This window comes from Sceloporus undulatus, chromosome 5 (assembly GCF_019175285.1).
Source record: "Sceloporus undulatus isolate JIND9_A2432 ecotype Alabama chromosome 5, SceUnd_v1.1, whole genome shotgun sequence".
NCBI lineage: Eukaryota > Metazoa > Chordata > Lepidosauria > Squamata > Phrynosomatidae > Sceloporus > Sceloporus undulatus.
This window is the reverse complement of record NC_056526.1, coordinates 64,898,271-64,913,850: the sequence shown is the minus strand read 5'-3', so window position 1 is coordinate 64,913,850 and position 15,580 is coordinate 64,898,271. Positions and strand designations below refer to the sequence as shown.

The following is a 15,580-nucleotide window of genomic DNA, read 5'->3' as shown; positions in this document are numbered from 1 at the left end:
GTGTTAAATCCATAGCATCCATTCATATGGGTTCAGAAATGTCAGTAGTCAGCAGTGCCAACAAATGAATTAGAACTAGAGCTGGATGGGCCAGGAAGTGATAGACTGCAAAGAAACACCTTCATACAGGATAAAATAAATCCAGCAACAATGGCCTAAATGCAATTGCCAGTCACAATTAGCGTAGATCCAATGAACCACTGGGACTTATCTGAACGTTGACTTACTGTTCTGCAGTTGATTCAATGGGAACCGTCCAGTTAAAAAGATTGTATGTACAGCGCTGTGTAAATTTACAGCGCTTTATAAATAAAGGTTAATAATAATAATAATAATAATACTTTAGCTAAGGAGTCATTCCCACTGGCAGGATGAAATGCTTCCTGATTTGTTCTTGCCCCGGTTTGGCAAGCGATTTCAAAAGACCCCTTGTTCCTAATACGAAAGGTTTTTTTTTTCTTACACAGTGTGGAAGGGTTGGTTTTTTTGGCACAATTGTGGTTCCTGCTGACTGTGCTGCTTCAAAATCCCCTGTCAATCATCTGACGTAAGCCTGGCTTGGAAATTGGGAGGGGGGTTGGAGGCTGAGAAAGTGTGAGGTTGAGATAGTGTGACAAGGAGGATGGCAATGGAGTAAGGCAAGGGGGGAGCAGAGAAGAGAACGAGGATGATGGAGGCAAGTCTGGGAAGGGGTGGCAGTGGGGAGGGAGACCCCCGGAGGTCCCTCTTGGGCCCCTACCACCCTTGGATCACCCTATCCATGGGTGGCAGTGGGGAGGGAGACACCTGGAGGTCCCACTCAGGCCCCAGCCACCCTTGGATCGCCCTATCCATGGGTGGGGAGGGAGACCCCTGGAGGTCCCTCTCAGGCCTCTGTCACCCTTGGATCACCCTATCCATGGGTTGCAGTGGGAAGGGAGATGCCCTGAGAGGCCCCAGCCACCTTTGGATCACCCTATCCTGTTGTGAGGCAGCAGAGAATTGAATATTGATAAATGCTGATTGGTGGGATGTTTTAGATTTGCATACGGTTTGTGAATGACAGCTGAGAGTTAGTTGGCCTAGGGGTTGAGTAGTGTGCAGTTGGAATGTCATCAGTGTGGCCAACAGGTTTAATATCCGTGTTACTGAAATATAAGAAAGCGTTTGCTATTGAATTCCTCTGATAAAGAAAAAACATTGATACAAACTTACATTGCTCACATTTTTGGATTGTGTGAGGTTTTTTTTTTTAGGTGTTATTCATTTTGTGCAACAACTGACAAATCCTATACCTGGAGTAAAGGTGTTTCTGCCTCTTAATACCATCTGCTTGACTACATTCTATTTGGTGCCATTGGCAAAATAGTTACATTATATTATTACTTCATGCCTTGTCTTGCATTCATGGATAAATGATGCAATTCTATACTTATTTACTCTGATGTTTTTGATTTCATTGAGCCTTGCCACCAGGTAAATTGATAGGATTGCTGCCTTGAATGTGTTAATGTCTTCAGTGTTATTCATAACCCGGTACAGTCTGGAGACTGGGATCCAACAGCGCATGAAGTTAAATGCATCTTTGGCCGAAGTACAACAGCCTTAGTCTAGTCATCCTGGCTTCCAGGGAGATTTCTGAATTGATCAGTTTTAGCACCCATTTATTTGACTTCTTGACTGTCCATGGTATCCTCAGTTCTTCTCCAGCACCACATTTTGAATGAATTGTTTTTCTTCCTATTCACTTTCATAACTGTCCAGCTCTCACATTCATACATGATCACAGGGAATAATACAACGGCTTGCACGATTCTAACTTTGTGCTGAGTTGCATATCTTTACATGTTAGGATCTTTTCTAGTTCTTTCATAGCTGCCCTTCCCATTCTTAATCACCTTCTGATTTCATGGCTGCAATCCCCGTTCTTAATAATGTTTGATCCCAGGTATGAGAATTCGTATACGGTTTCTATTTCCTCATTGGAGTTTATCACACAGTGTGTCTGTATTGGAACTTTAAACAGTGATTAACAGTGATTAACCTGAGAAAATCATGCAATTGACATTAAAAAACAATTAAGAGCCATTATCCTGTGAATAACCAGGGAATATTCAGGCAATAAGCAGCAAAAAGTCGTTCATGGGAAAATCCCATGAATGAGTTGCTGCTGTTTCTTGCCTGGTTATTCACGGGTTAATGGCACTTTAATCATGTTTCACCTTGACATCATGTGAAAACCAACTGTGTGATAATAATGGGTTATTCATGGGATAATTTCACTTTGAACATGGTGTGAAAACCAAAGTGCAATTGCGGGATTATCATGGATTAATCACTGTTTATACACTCATCCCTCCATATTTCCAGCTTTGATATTTGCGGATTTGGTTATTCACAGATTTGATTCATATGTTCTCTCTAGGAATCTCAAGGTCCTCCAGTGCAACTCTATGGTCAACTTTGACTAAAGGTTGCACTGAAAGACCTAGAGATTCCTAGAGAGAATACTCTACTAGGCCTTTGTAGCTTCTCCAGCGCAGTTCTATGGTCAGTGTCTGTCAGATGTAGACCATAGAGTTGCACTGGAGGACTTAAAGATTCCTAGAGAGGCGTCCTCTCAGGTCAAAACATGGTTTTTTTGTTAATTGTGATTTTTCCATATTCACGGGGGTCTTGAGCCCCTAACCCTAGTGAATACGGAAGGACAAGTGTACTTACAATTGTCCACTGTGTGATAAACTCCTAAGTCTAGATTGTATTTGTGTAAATTCATCATGGCCATTATCTTTGTTTTCTTTATGTTCAACAATAAGCCTGCCTTTGCATTTTCTTCCTGAAACTAAATACATGTAAATACACTTAGGATGTGCATATGTTATTGTAATTTAAAGGTATACTTTTAATTTTGCTAGTTGTTTATGTCACAACTATTGCCATTATGTTCAGTGATATATGGGAATTATGATTTATGTGTAACATTAGTAGAAAACATGACTAAGGATTCTGTATGGTGTGGTATGGGAGTAAAAGGTCAATGGTGTGTGTGTGTGTGGTGACACCATAAGTTTACCGCACGATGTCAACCCTAATGACACCACTGATCTTTACTTGTTAAGTCTGTTTAGTTTCTACTCAAACACTTGGCATCTTTTCTGCTTTGGGCACCTCTGATGGCCTTGGCTTGAGGTCACCACCAGGGGGACCAGGTGTCCTAACCACAAAGGAAGACAAGGCACTGCAAAATGTAGGACTGTCAAGAGAAATGGAGGACACAACCAAAGTAAAAAACACTCATAAATATTAATCCATGGTTCTTAGTCCTGCTCAAAATGGAGGACGTTTTGGAATTCAGAAGGCTGAAATGGAGGATATGTCCTGGAAAAGGAGGATGTCTGGACACCTTGTAGACCAAGACCCAAGCCTTCTTGGTGCAGAGTGACCAGATGTCCCAACAGTGAAGGAGGACAAGGCACCACAAAAATGTAGGACAGACAAGAAAAATGGAGGAGCTGAACAAATAAAAGTTAAAAACACTTAATACTGTTATAAATTCAGGCTTCTTAGTCATTCGCAAAACGGTGGGCAGTGTTAAATGTAGGACAGTCGAGGGAAGTGGAGGACATGACCAAATAAAAGCGAAGAACACTTAATATAAAATTTAAATCAAGGGTCTTAGTCATGCTCAAAAGGGAGGGCAGTGTGAAATGTAGGACAGTGGAGGAAAGTGGAGGGCAGGATCAAGAAGTGCATGCTTCTTATTAGTCCTGCATTTGGAAATGCCTCCTGGGCAGAAGGCTGCAAGGGCTGCATCCACACTGTTTGGCACCACTTTTAACTGTTTGTTTGGCTCAAGGCTATGGAATTCTGGGACCCCACAACAAACTCCAACTCCCAGAATTCCATAGCCTTGAGCCAGACAAACAGTTAACAGTGGTGCCAAACCGGGTTATTTCTCCAGTGTGGTTGCAGCCTTTAAGGCATCTCCATCCCTTCTCTTTTTGCTGCTTCGCTGGGAAAGAGTGAGCATGTGCAAAGCTGGGGAGGGGAGGGGGGCTGGCATTGCCTTGCACATGCCTAGTAAAGGCCCTTTCCACCTGCAGTAATGTGTCACCAGGAATAGAGAAGAGCAAGGAGGGAGGGAGGGAAACCCAGCCCAAGCAAAGTGGCCAAATGCCATGGCTGCAAAGGAGGACAGTCCAGGCAGAAAGGGAGGACAGGACCAAGAGAAAGCCAGGCTGCTCCAAAGGATGGAGGACATTTGGATATTCCTCCAGGAGAGAAGGCTGGGAATGGAGGGCAAGTCCTGGAAAAGGAGGACAAGCCCCAAGCCTCCCATTGCATTTGGTGACCAGATGTCCTCCCAGGAAAGGAGGACGCCCCCTCCCAAAAGCGGACATTCAGGAAGAATCTAGGTCACAAGGCAAAACGCACGCGAAAAAGCCCAGAAATAGAAATCCAGGCTTTCTTTAGCCCTGCTAGGAATAGTCCTGGAAAAGGAGGACTTGTCTGGCCACGTCCTCCACGCCAAGGAGGACAAGGCGGGGCCCAAAATGGAGGACCTTCCAGAAAAAGGCAGGGCATGACTAAACTAAAAGCTCCAAACCCTCATAGATAAATCAATCAATCCAGATTCCTTCTCAGTCCTGCTCGAAATGGAGGTCATCCAAGAGACAGGGAGGAGATTCCAAAAGCTGAAACACACTCCTCTCAGCATCACCCCAGGCCTCTTAGTCAGCCTCCAAATGGAGGACGTGGGGGGAAAGGGAGGACGGGGACCAAATCAAAAGCTAAAGCCTTCAATCTTTGCCTCAGCCCTGCTCCAAATGGGGGGCATCCGAGAGGGAAGAAAAAGGGAGGCTATTGCCACACAGAAGCTGAAACGTATCCATATAATAATAAATCCTCCCCAAAAAAGCGAGGGCGGGGGAGGACGTTTTGGACACAGGGCAGGAGGCTGGCATGGAGGGCAGGTCCTCCTTTCCCTCCTCCATGCCAGCCTTGTGGAAGGTAGGGCAGGTCCTGGGGGAAAAAGGAGGACCCAGCCCTCCTCCTTTAGAGCTGCCCAGCCAGGAGTCTCCTCAGCTGTGGAGGGTGAGGAGGGGGTCTCCTTCTTCTTGCCCTCCTCCTCCTCCTCTTTCCCGCCCAGCTGGGTGTTTGAGGGGGGACCCAACCAAGCCTCCCCCAGGGTTGCCAGGCTCCAGAGTGACATCACTCCCGTCCAATCAGAGAGCGGGGTTCTCTTGGTTTTCCCACCCCCCATCTCCATCTCCAATTCTCCATCCTCATCCCCACCTTCACCCATCCCTCCAGTTGTCTCTAGGCTTCTCAAGGAAGGGAGGGCAGCTAGCAAGGGCTCCAGGAGAGAAGGGGGGATTGAAGGGGGAGGAAGAGGAGGAAGAGTGGGGAGTGCGTGGCCACAGGAGAAAAGAGAGAGAGAGAGAGAGAGCCCTCAGGTGGGCGCCAGGAGCAGCCCCTCACTCGCCTGGGCAGCAGCAGCAGCAGCCTTCCCCTCCAAAGCCCAGGTAAGTCCAGGCAAGCCCTTCCCATCCCTTAGAGAAGAAGGAGAAGAGGCCAAGGGTTGGGTCAGGGGTGTGTGCTGCTGTGTCTGGTGTGTGTCTGTATGTTTTATTCCACTCCCTGCTGCACCAAAAGCCCTGCCTTTCCCACCTTTTTTGGGTGGAGTGTGGTTGTGGGAATTAAAAAAGAGGAGGGGGGAGAAGAGGAGGCAGGGGGCTAGCTTGCTTTTAATCATCATCATAATGATTCAATTATTAAAATATGTATTATTATTATTATTATTATTATTTTAATGTGCTGAGGAGAGGCGGGGAATAAATCACAATCATGATAATTTATTTCTCATCTCTCCTCAACATATTAAAATAATAATAATACAATTTTATTTTTTATCCCGCCTCTTTAAGTGCATTAAAAAGCAACAACAACAACAACAACATCAACCCACCACTGAAATGCCCCTTGGGTGGGAAGCTGTGAGGCTCAAGGGAAGATGCAGTCCCTTTTGGGGAGGGAAATGTGGGTCAGGGGAGATATAACATGCCAGAGCTTCTCCTTCCTCCCCCCCCCTCCATCCATTGCCTTGCTTTCTATCCAAACGCAGAGGAGCATCCCTCCTCCTCCTTCTCTTCCCCCCCTTTGCAGCCAAGCAGGTTGCATAACACATCTCTGGGCCCTTTTTGCTGGTGGGGAAGGGAGCCAAGGAGATGGATGCTCTTGCTTTGAGTTCTCCAAGGAGAAAGGCGTGCAGATTGGAAGGATTGCTCTTGCTACCTCTGTTCTGGGCTCCAGGCAGCAAGGGCTGCACCCACACTGCAGAGGCAATCCGCTTTGACACCCCTTTGAACCGCCCTGGCTCAGTGCTGTGGGGACCAGGGTTTGTTGAGGCACCAGAGCTCTCTCTGACGAATGTATCACACTGGGGCCTTAAAGGGAGATTAAAGGGCATTTTTAAAGCATCCCGCCACACATGGCAGGTAATGACACAAATGATTACCACACACACTTGTGCAAAGAATATTAGAATCCCTTAATATTGGCACTGAAATGCCGAAAGTACAAAGATGCACTTTAATGGCAGGTTTTGTGTGACATTATGTGGCATTGTTGCACGTAATTACACATTTTTTCTGGGATATTCATGGGATAAATTCCCAATTGCCTTTGTATGATAAAGGGGTTGTTCACACTATGGTTTAAACTGGATTTCAATCTGGTTAAACCACCGGTTCTCACTTAATTTGAATCCCTGAAGCATTTCTGTCCCCAGTATGACTATGGTTTCTATCCATTTTTACCAATTTAACCCATGTCAAAAAGAAGCTGGTAAAATGGGGTGTTTTGGGGGGTTGAATCGATGTATTTGGAAATAAATCGATTCAGCCCAAGTGGGAACCACTGGAATTGAATCAGATTTGAATCTGCCTGGTTCCCACTGGTAGCGGCTTTCTCATCCATGCCTCCATGCTCTATCCTCAGTCCTCCTGCCTGCCTCTCTCCTTCCGCCCTCGCCTCTCCTCCACTCCCAGTATGGCCAGGAGAATGGAAGAAGGCATGGCAGGGAAGCCACAGCTGTTGCGTCCTTCACCGATTCTTGGAGCCAGCACAAACATAGTGGAAACCACTCTGTTTCAGGAATCGGTGCAGGAAGCGAATCAAGAGGCAAGTGGGAATGAGGCCAAACCTTGAGAGAGAGAAGTCTAAATGCCTCACAAAACTACAGTCCCTAGTATCCCATAGCATTGGAGTGGTCTCAAACCGGGTTATTTCTGCAGTGCAGATGCAGCCTAGGGTGGCAAGGAGGGAAAAAAAGATTCTTTTCAAGCTTGGTTTTTACACACACACACGCGTGCGCACGCACTGGTGCCACAACAAACTACAACCTCCAGAATTTCATTGCATTGAGCCATTGTGGTTCAGTTGGTGTCAAACTGGATTGTTTCTGCAGTGCAGATGCAGTGTAGGATGGCAAGGAGAAAGAAAACAAGATTCTCTCCCAAGTTTGGTTTTACACACCTCTAGTGCCACAACAAACAACAGTTGGCCAGAATTCCATAGCACTGAGCCAGGGCAGTTAAAAGTGGTGTCAAACTGGATTATTTCTGCAGTGTAGATACAGTTTAGGATGGCAAAGAGAAAGAAAAGAAGATTCTTTTCAAGTTTAGTTTTTGCGCACACACACACACACTGGTGCCACAACAAACGTATTCCTTAGCATTGAGCCATGGCAGTTAAAACTAATGTCAAACTGGATTATTTCTGCAGTTCAGATGCAGCCTAGAACAGCAAGGAAAAAGAAAACAAAATTCTTTTGAAGCTTGGTTTTTTTACACACACACATACACTTAAACACACACTATATCTCACTCAGAAATGACATTTTCAGTGGGATAATGTTCCCAGAAGCTTTCCTAAGTACCTACTAATTTACGATGGCTGAGTGCAGAGGAGTGTTCGCTGAGGAGAAGACCCAGCATGAGGCTCGCTTTGGAGTAGTGTGTGACACTTGACATCTGCAGAGAAAAAAATCCAATGAGGCATTTTATTGCTTTAGTAGGTAGATCCCGATACAAGAGATTAGAGATGTATGTTAGGGATTCAAAGGAGTATTCTTAGCACCATGGTTTGGGGCTGTTTTCTTCCAAGTATGTAGATTCATTCACCAAACATTGTGAAGCCAGCATGAAAGTGCAGATTCTAGGAATCCAATACAGTATTATCATTGTGTGAGTATGTGCCTTCAAGTTACCTGTTGATGTATGGTGACCCCATCAATTTCGTAGTGTTTTTTTTAATGCAAGGAATCCTCCAGTCCCTTCCCTGGAGATACACAGCACCTGGTACTAATTGGTGGTCTCCCATCCAAGTACTATCCAGGGCTGGCCCTGTTTAGCTTCCAAAATCAGATAGGGTCTGGTGCCTTTAGGGTATTTAAGCCCTTACGATACAATCCTCAGATTTCAGCAGCTTCATAGATGGAAATGGGATATTACATAAAAGTAGGCTAGACTTGCATCATAGAGCTGCTTGAGTGGAGAAAGGCTGAGCAACCTAGTTTTGCTTAATAGCTAGGATATTTTGTAGCATATATATGAACAATACAGGCCGGGTTACCTTTTGTTGACATTTGTATATCCATGTTAGCCCTGCTGTAGTTGCTTAATGACATTTTGGGTAGCAACTATTTGAACTGCAGAAGGGAGAAGGCAGCTAAATTTCCCTGATAATTTTTTGTCCAAAACTTTAAATATTTATATAATAATGGGGAAATATTTTTTTTCTTGAAATGCAAATTGTCTTTTTATTTTAAAATCTGTATATATGCTTCAATTTATCCTTGGTTATAGTAACACCTGCTGGTGAGAACAGAGAAAATATTTCCAGGGTCTCTCACTGATGAGTTCTGCTTAGCATTTTTTCCTCTAACCATTCAATATGAAAAAGTAAGTATCTCAAGCTGTGAGGAAAATTATTCCTTTTACTATTCTTTACTCATGACAGATAAGAAATAAGGATGATAGTATTTGATATTATATTGTACACACACACACACACACACACACACACACATTTATACAATATATAACTATGAAAAAAATATCAAAGGAAACCATGGTTAGTAAACAAAAAATATTGATAACTTGTGCCCATACTTCTTTCTGCTTGTGACAAGCAGACATGCTGATCCCATTAATTTATAAATAATTGCTGATTTTTGTACTTTACATTAATGATTCCCTATAATATAAGGAATATTGGATAATCATTTTATAATATATATCACCAATAATGGTGAGATCCCATGACCTTTATCCATAGAGTATGATAATGGACGTAATGCTTCTTGTGGCCTGTGGGCCATAGATCCCTATCATAATGCCCATCATAATGCTTGTTGGTGAATGGTCAGGCCTCAGAGTGGAAGGAATATGCAAGAAGGTTTTGTATTTAATTAATGATCCATTGTCTGCTGGGAAACCCCCTGACCCTGGGTGATGTTCATTTGCATGTGCTGAATCTTGATTTTGGTGAGTCTTGATTTTGTTTACCCTTAAAGTAAACAAAGTTTGGATACAAGTCCTGAAAAACACCAAAATTAAGACTCAGCGCATGTAAATGAACATCACCCAGTGTTAAGGGGTTTCCCAGCAGAAAATGGATCACTAATTAAACAGACACAAAGCCTTCTCACATATTCCTCCCACCCTGAGGCCTGGCCATTTACCAACAGGCCAACACAGATTAACATGTAAATCAATTCCCCCCAACCAAGGGTCACACACAGTATATATCCCCCACATACCTCCATGCCACCATTCTCTGAAGATGCCAGCTACAAATGTAGGCGAAATGTCAGGAATAAACTTTTCCAGAACATGGCCACAAACCTACAACAACCTAATTCTATCATATAGAAATCTTGCTGTCAGAGTGTCATGTGCATGAGGTTTCTCCCATTTTTATCCATGGAAGAACTTTGTGAAGAGGACAAGATGTCTGGCAAAATGCATGTCCAGGTCTCCTAAATTCAGCACTCTAACATCTATATTCCACTCATATTCCTCCAATTATATGCCCTGAATTTTTAATTCAACATCTGATCCCACTGAATAGTATTCCTAGCCTAGGTATCACCCATTGGACAGCAGGTTCTTACATTTTCTAAATGTTCTTTCCCATTTTCTTAATAGACAACAAAAGATTCTTGCTTGGTTATGTCTTAAGGGCTCATCCATAAAATAATTGATTCATAAATATTTTGAATGGGTGTCAGATTAAAGGTGCTCATTGCTGAAGGACAATAGGATTTTGTTGCTGCGCTGAGAAGCTGGAATCCCAGAGTAACATAAACATAGATGTTTGATGAGGCACATAATTATGGTTACTTAGAAAGTATTGTTTTGAAGACAAGTCCTTATGTGGATTCTTTGGGGGGTCAGCTAGATTTTTCAGGATCAAAAAATAAGTTCCAATGTTTTAAAGAATAGCGTAGAAGAGTGGGGAACCTATACCTTTCTAGATGTTGTTGGCCTCCATTTTCACCACCAGCATGACAAATAATGAGGGATAATGGGGATAGTAGTTTCATCCTTATCTGGCTGACAGGATCTCTTCTTTAAGCTATCTACTTTCCCAGGCTTGGTCTAAGAGGTCTCTTCTTCTCTAAGTCCCAGCTGAGATTACAGACCACAAAGGATATTTTATGGTTTCAATTTAAATGTCTCTAGTGCAGTGCTTTCTTCTCACAGCTGTTGAAATTGGCTACTTGGGAATTCTGTTTTTAATAGTTTTAAATATTATGAATTGCTATCTTACAACCATAAGTTCCTACTCTCATCTTAAGAGGAGTCTTTGATGCCAGAGTCATTCTGAACCCAACTAAATTATTTCTACATGTTTACCACAAATTATGGGGCTGATATATAACCATGTTTCTTTTTGACCACTGGTTCTGTCACTCTTGTTTCAACACACTTCTCTTACTAGCCAGTTGTATTTATTTCTGAATGCTATAATTACAGTTTACAGTTGTTTATGGATGATATTGGATACCTGTTTGTAATACAGTTGTAGTGTGTCATATTAGCCATGCTGTGGCTTCTTTTGGCTTATTTTTAATATTGCTTAAGGTGTCTTTCAGTAAAACAACATGAACAATTCAATAAAATAGTGAAAGGGCCAGAGTATGCTGTCAAAATGAGCAAGACATTTGTTTGGGATGTCTGCTTACTGCACTTTTTTTGTGACAAATTGCCAGACCCTGCAGCTGTCACTGTAATGGTATTTTGGTCTGCAGCAGCGGCACTCAGCAGGTGATTGTGTCTAATCCTGTGGCCTATGCCATAAAAATCCATCACCTGCTTTTTGTTTTGCATTTAACATCTCCGTTAAACACAAACAAAGAGAGTAAGCTTGTTTGGCTCTTTGGCAGTAGCCTTGTTGTTTAGCAGGAACCCTGCCCCCCAACACCCCATATCTAAGTCAGTAGGATGCCAATATCACTGCCAATTTTTCAAACAGCATTTGTAAGTGTGCTCCTTTTAATGACTTGATTTGCGGGAGAGACCTGTTGAAGAGATAGTTAATGCAGACGGCAAGGAGTGAGGAAGTACAACTTCATTTTGGGGTAATATTTCTGTATATGAATTGAGTGGGGGGGGGGTTTACAGTTTTGGTGACATTTTCTTGAAAAGCTGTGGCATCCATGAGAGATGTGATATTTTTGAATGTTTAATAGTGAGCTATTGCTGGATGAAGGTGGGGGCTAACCACTCCCAGTTTTGTTCACCTGAGTTCTCTGTACAAAAGCAAGGTGGGGAGATGTAGTTCAGTGATCTGTTGGGATTTCAACCTTTTGACCAGATGCCATGTCCCATGGTCTGCTAAGTTTGAGTGTAAGGATCATGAATGTGCAGGACATGTGCAAAGCAGTGGAAGACAGGAGGTTTTGGAGATGTCTCAGCCACAGGGCTGCCATGAGTCAGAGTCAACTCAAGGGCGGCTAACAACAACAATAATTCAAAAGTGAATGGCCACAAAATAATAGGGATTCTCCTGGTGTATTGCCCACCTTGCTGCTTAACTTTCTGAGCTGGCTGAATTTGTCTCAGTGTCAGTGGCAATGTTGGAGTCCTTGAGGCTTGTTGTGCTAGGGGACTTCAGCATGAATATGGAGACTACTGTCAGTAACAGCTCAGGACTTCATGTCCACCATGACAACCATGAGCTCAGGGCCACACATGCTACAAATTTGGTTTTAATTTCTATGCCACCTTTCTCAAAGAAAGGTACTCAAGACAGCTCACAAATAAAACTATTTAAAAACTTTACAATAAATTAAAAACAACTAGCTAAAAATAGTATAACATTGCATAAACATACAAAAGTTAAAAACATAACTAAAGTACACACCCCATACTAAAGCCTCCCTGACATGATTATACATTAAAAGCCTGCTTGAATAAAAATGTCTTTTCCTGCTGGCAAAAAGAAAGCAGGAAGGGGTCCAGCCCAGCCTCCTATGGGGGGGCGGGGGGTTCCAGAGGATGGGAGCAGCCACCAATAAGGCTGTCTCTCATGTCCTCACCAAGAGAGCCTGTGATGGTGGCAGGATAAAGAAAAGGCCTTCCCCTAGAGATCATAGGACTCTCACAAGTTTATATGTGGAGGTACAGTCTTTCAGATAATCTGAACCTAATCCATGTAGGGCTTTATAGGTCATGACCAGCACTTTGGATTGTACCCAGTGGAGCTGTTTCGAAAAGGGAGTTACATGTTCCCGATAACTGCCCCATTCAGCATTCTGGTCATGGAATTTTGAACCCACTGAAGTTACTGAATAGTTTCCAAAGGCAGACCATGTGTCTGAAGGAATGGCTGCAGGCGGTGCACTAGTTTAAGCTGTGCAAATGTGCTCCTGGCCACTGCTTAAACGTGGGCATCCAGGCTTAGAGCTGAGTCCAGGAGACCACACAAGCTCCAATCCTGAGATTTTAGAGGAAGTGTAACCCCATTCAACACAGGCAAATTCCCTATTCTTTGATTTCCCTTACAACTGAACAAGAAGACCTCTGTCTCATCTGGATTAAGTTTAAATTTGTTTTTCTTCATCCAGTCCATTACTGAAAGCAGATATTGGTTCAGCACAAAGATAACTTCCTTGAAATCAGATGGAAAGGAGAGTTGTGAGCCATCTGCATACTGGCTACCCCACACCCCAAAACTCTAGATAACCTCTCCCAGTGGTTTTATGTAGATGCTGAATAACATAGGGGACAATGCAGCATCTGTGAGACTCCAGAGCCCAATGTCCAGGGAGTTGAACAGAAGTCCCCGAACACCACCTTCTGAGTTAGCCCCTCCAAGAAGACTTGGAACAGTGCCCCAAGTTCCATCTCAGAGAAGCAGCCCAGAAAGATGCCTTAGGGCCAGAAAACAGACTGCAACAATAATCTATTTTGAGATCACTTTAATTGCCCTGGCTCAGTGCTAGGAAATTTTGGGAACTGTAGTTTATTGTGGTGTAAAGCTTCTTCACAGAGAAGGCTAAATGTCTCACAAACTACAGCTCCCAGAATTCCCTTGCATTGAACCAAGGCAGTTAAAGTGATCTCAAGCTGGATTATTTCTGCAGTCTGTTTTGATACCATAGTCTGTGATATCAAAAGCAGCTGAAAGGCCAAGCAGAATCAACACACACATTGTCCTGTTCCCTGCATAGGCCATCCACCAAGGCAGCCAAAGCTGTCTCTGCCCCATAGCCAGTTTTGAAGCCAAACTGAAATGGATCTAGATAATCCATTTCATCCCGAAACCTCTGGAGCTGGGAAGCCACCATTTACTGTAGAACCTTGTCCAAGAATGGAATATTAGAGACTGGCTGATAGTTATTGAGAATGATGGGATCCAAGGAGGCCTTTTTCACTAATAGCCTCATCCTAGCCTCCTTTAGGCAGGATGGAGACCTCCCTTGCTGCAGTGAAGCATTCACCACACCCTCTCAGCCAGTCTCTCTCTAGCTGCTTTCAGGAGCAAGGAAAGGCAAGGATCCAATATACATGTGGTGGCCCTCACTTCTGCAAGGATCCTGTCCACATCTACAGGTTGCACAAATTGAAACCTAAGACAGACAAACAGGCACCAAGGCCCCATTCCCACTGGTGGTTTGCTCCTGAAGGAACGGGGCAGACTCGGGGGGGGGGGGCTCCCGAATCTGCTCCGTAAGCGAGTGCCCATACAAAGAGGGGGCATTTTAACCTGAATGCCTCTTCCAGAAATCGGGTTTTAACATGAAGGCGCCTGTTTGTCAATCAAGTGAACATCATAGGGTGACGTCTGCAGAACTCATTGGGGCATCGGAAGTGTGCACCCTCCCCTTTTTTTTTTTAAGGGCCAGGCACAAAATGCACCAAAATGTGCACATTTGTCAAATTTTAAAAACCTCTTTTGTGGGATGTTGTGGTGTGGGGCTTTGGGTCAGTGCAGGTTATGATCTGGCCCTTGGCCCATTTTCAACCCCAAAATGCAAGCTAATGCACCTGTATCCCCCCACTCCTTGCCAACCCCCAGAATGCCTCTTGCTAATAATAATAATAATAATATAATAAAATAATAAAAAATTCCTCACTTCGGAAAGGCCAGAAAGGATGTGATTACCATGTATCTTTTTTGCTCTTAAAAGCAATTCAGGGCTACCCCTGAATTCCTTAGAGACAGTAGCAAAAGCATGTATCATTTTGCCAATTTGCCAAATAGAGGCAACAAATGTAACATTCGAATGTAGCATTTGTAGCATTCATTCACAAGTCTGCCCTTGTGCAACATTCCCCCTTGCTTGGTAGTGAGCAAACGAAAGGGAAAGTGAACAAGCACGTAGCCATGTTCTATATATATATAGCTGCCGCAAGAAAAAAAGCATGGCACATATTTTGTCAAAAATATTTTTTAAAAATAAAAAAGGGGGGGAAGGTGCCTGGTGCAAAGCTCCGTTCGTGTCCTGCCTGTGACCTGAACTGAACTGACCCCTTTTCTCCTGCTACATTCTCTTCAGAGGAGGTTTCCCATTGCCTTCCAGTGAGGCTGAGAGAGAATGACCTGTCAGTTCCAATTGACCCATGGAATCAATTGGGAATAAAAGGGAAATGCAGCGCAGACATTCTGACTATAGCATCCTCATATAACACTAATAATAATAATCCAGGAGCAAGAGGAAATTAAAGTAGCACAAGCAAGCACACAGACATGTCACCCAAAAAATCATGCGCATAAATTGTCAAAAATAAAAGGGGCGCCTTCTGCTGCAGCATGATTTCCCTACATCCCCCAGCTTAGCCCCGCAGCCCAATTTCCCTTGGCAATCCTCCTCCTCCTCATTCCTTCCAACCCTCCCCTCCCTCTGAGGTGCCCTGAATTAACCCTTCCCCCTGGCTCCTTCATCCTCCTCCTCCTGCTCCGTTATAGAATGCCCACCATGGCTCCCTTCTTCCCACGGCTCCCTCCTCCTCCTCCTCTTCCTCTTCCTCCTCCATCATCACTTTCTCCACTTCCCACCCTCCCTCTGACAGCCCTTTGCAGCCCCCGT

The 15,580-nt window shown here is 43.8% G+C and overlaps 1 protein-coding gene across 1 annotated transcript in view; it reads left to right on the top strand.

Moving 5' to 3' along the window:
* The first annotated feature begins 5,339 nt into the window (after nt 1-5,339).
* Nucleotides 5,340-15,580, top strand: part of CNTN1 (contactin 1) — a 219,719-nt gene continuing 209,478 nt past the window's right edge. The window contains exon 1 of the mRNA XM_042469611.1: nt 5,340-5,504. The gene's annotated coding sequence lies outside the window, so the exon portion shown is untranslated. The remainder of the gene's footprint in view (nt 5,505-15,580) is intronic.